The 3,160-nt window shown below is 42.5% G+C and overlaps 1 protein-coding gene across 1 annotated transcript in view; it reads right to left on the reverse strand.

The window, feature by feature from the left end:
- Nucleotides 1-3,160, reverse strand: part of UNC5C (unc-5 homolog C (C. elegans)) — a 100,647-nt gene that overhangs the window by 31,777 nt on the left and 65,710 nt on the right. The gene's annotated exons all lie outside the window — the stretch shown is intronic.

Below are 3,160 nucleotides of genomic sequence, written 5' to 3' on the forward strand. Positions count from 1 at the left end.
CTACTCGTTCATCCAGCTAGTACCCAGGCTGTGAACTACTAAGCATAACACACGTTATAGACTTAGTCTCATGAAGCAAATTCACCCTATGAAATAAAACAGTATGTCTTAGTGACATAGTGTCATAATATTGGTATTTAGTGGTTCATCTGATAACAAAAAAAAATGTTGTGGGTTTTTAAACTTCAGAAGCCTTATTTTTTAATTAAAAAAGAAGTCAAAACCCCCAAAAAGTTAATTTTCTATGGAATACCTGGAATATCAGGATGTATCTTTGACTTTGCTTTTTTTTGAACTATAATTTGTCAAGCCATTTTTCCCTTCCATCCATTTCCCTTTAAAAAAAAAATTAGTAAAGCAGAGAATCAAACACTGAATTCTCATCACTGGCATTAACACATCCGTATTTGGATAAAAGCCAAAGCAAGCACAAGAAATAATGTGGTAATTTACGAAAAGGAACCCAGATTTATTAGAGCTGTCTTGTGAGAAAATGGCTATGATATTTCTACTAGCTGCTTATACCGTATCTTCGGCACTAATTCCAGGCTAATCTCTAGCATCATTATCCACTAGACATTTTTTTCCGAAAGGTCTGAATATATGACCAAAATTTGATGTGCTTCTATACAGTGAAGAATCCCAGTTTTAGAGAGAGTGTAATGAAAAAAGAAAGTGCAAAAACAAATAAGACTTTTCTTAGTACCCCATTTTTGTTAGTTTGAAACATGTGAAAAAATTTTTATTTTACTTTTTTGCTCCCTGCCTTCTAGCCATTTAAGCCAGGCTGCCCTCCAGTGCAGAGGTGAGAGCTAGCAGATGTTGAAAGGGACTGATCAATCTCTGTAAGCTCCTAGCTATCAGACCTTCAATGTACCAGCCTCGAAACATCATATTTTTTTCCTCAGTGGTTCAGGAAGCAGATCTCTGAGTTCCAGCTCAAAGAAAAGTTACCTCTCCACCACATTTCTTCCATTTGCTAAGGAAATTTTAATGAGAAGGGGGTTCATTCTCTCCAGTTTCTGTCGCTGAGGCAGCATCTTCTCCCATTTTCCTCGGGCATAAGGGCCGTTATCATTCTGTGTCAACCCGCTGACAGAGAAACACTGCGACTGCTGTCAAGCAAGCAGCATGCCACTTACTCTGCCAAATAGGTCCCTCTTTGCATAGTCACACAGAGCTGGCGTAACAGTAAAGCTTGACCCAAGGAACAGCATCAAATTAGCATCCAGGAACGTAAAATCAAACATTAAACTTACAAGAAAATCCATATTCATTCTGGGTTCTCTGTTCAGTTGAAATAGGATAAATGAAACCTTAAAAAGAAAGAAATTAAACAAAAATGGGAACAAAATCAAATTAATGAGGAGAACAAAAAGGGAAGCATAAAAAATGGTTTAATTAAAAAAAAGAAGGAGAAGAAACTGATGGCACTTTAAAATTCTGATACAGCACAGAATTATGATTTTGCATCCCCTGTCTCCTCCAGAGCCTTACTAAGAATTAATAAGCAGGCAGATTGAATTTCTAAGCCAAAATCGGTCTCGAGTCACTAACTTTGGAGTGCTTAAAGTCTTTCTTTTATTGAGCATAAACTCTAATGGATCTAATTTATTTCAGACATCAAGGGTCATTAGCATATGGAAAGTCTTTTTTCCCCTATCCCTGCCATATGCTTTAATTCCCAGGACATGTTCGGTGAGGCTCTAACAGTTTTTTTATTTAATTATAGTAGCTTGCTGTTGATCTAATAGAGCTAAAGGAGACCTGTCGTCACTGGTCAGAGGTTAAATACCCATTCGCTGAGCAGAGTCCACGCACAAAGCCCTCTCTCTCTATTTCCCTGGGATTATTTTATCCTGTCTTTAATACATGTTCAATAGGAATTCCTCAGGGAGCAAAGAATTTGTCAGCAAACGGGAAACTGAGTGGCTTCTCTTTGAAATTATTACAAAATCAATAAGGCCCCTGGGGTCATAACATTATTTATTTGAAATCTTTGCAAGCACCGTATATCGACAAAATCATAACACAATTTACAGCCGTATTTCGGAACTGATAAATAAGAGAGATTGTTTCCTTTGTCTTTCCTTTCTGCAGCTCCTACAGCACGGCACGCTGGAGCTGCTTAGTTCGCACACGAGCCCTGTGAACTCGCTAAGCACCTCCCAGCTGCTTTCCATCCAGACGGGAAAAGAGTGAAATGCTCCAAGTCCCATCCTGCCAGAAAGGTAAATGACAAATCCAAAGTATGCGGGGGAGTCTCTGTCAGGGACGGGATTAGAGTTGGTGTAAGACAGCAGGTACCTCTCCTCCATCACCTTCCCTTCAGTGCTTTTGAAGGGAATTTTACCCCCTCTCCTTGGATCGCACTGCGAGGAGCTCGCACAGCCGGGGACTCCCCGCAGGTGAAACGAAACTGGAAAAATGCACTCCCGGCGCGTGCCTAATGCACAGGACCACATTACAGGCAAACTGGAGTAATAATCCCCAGCTCCCAGAAATGCTGAGTTTAGGTGCTCGGCATCTGTTGTGCTCTACACAGCTCTTCCTGCCTGGCTGCGCTGCTTGCTAATGAAGATATAGTCTATCCCAATTGCAGGTATAGACATATCTCCTCCTGAAATTTCCAGACATTAACTATCACGTAAATGCTACCTTAGCTGAAATACCAGATGTATTGGGTTTGCAAGGCAAGGTTTTGGTAGCAGGGGGACTACAGGGGTGGATTCTGTGAGAAGCTACTAGAAGTTTCCTCTACGTCCGACAGAGCCAATGCCAGCCAGCTCCAAGACGGACCCACCACTGGCCAAGGCTGAGCCAATCAGTGACGGTGGTAGCACCTCTGCAATAACATATTTTAAAAGGGCGGAAAAAACCCAAAACAAAACAACTGTGCAACAGCAACTGCAGCCAGAGAGAGGAGTGAGAATATGTGAGAGAAACAAATCTGCAGACACCAAAGTCAGTGAAGAAGGAGGGGGAGGAGGTGGTCCAGGCACCGGAGCAGAGATTCCCCTGCAGCCCGTGGTGAAGACCATGGTGAGGCAGGCTGTGCCCGTGCAGCCCATGGAGGTCCACGGTGGAGCAGATATCCACCTGTAGCCCGTGGAGGACCCCACACCAGAGCAGGTGGATGCCTGAAGGAGGCTGTGACCCC

This window comes from Pygoscelis adeliae, unplaced genomic scaffold (genome assembly GCF_000699105.1).
Source record: "Pygoscelis adeliae isolate BGI_AS28 unplaced genomic scaffold, ASM69910v1 Scaffold87, whole genome shotgun sequence".
NCBI lineage: Eukaryota > Metazoa > Chordata > Aves > Sphenisciformes > Spheniscidae > Pygoscelis > Pygoscelis adeliae.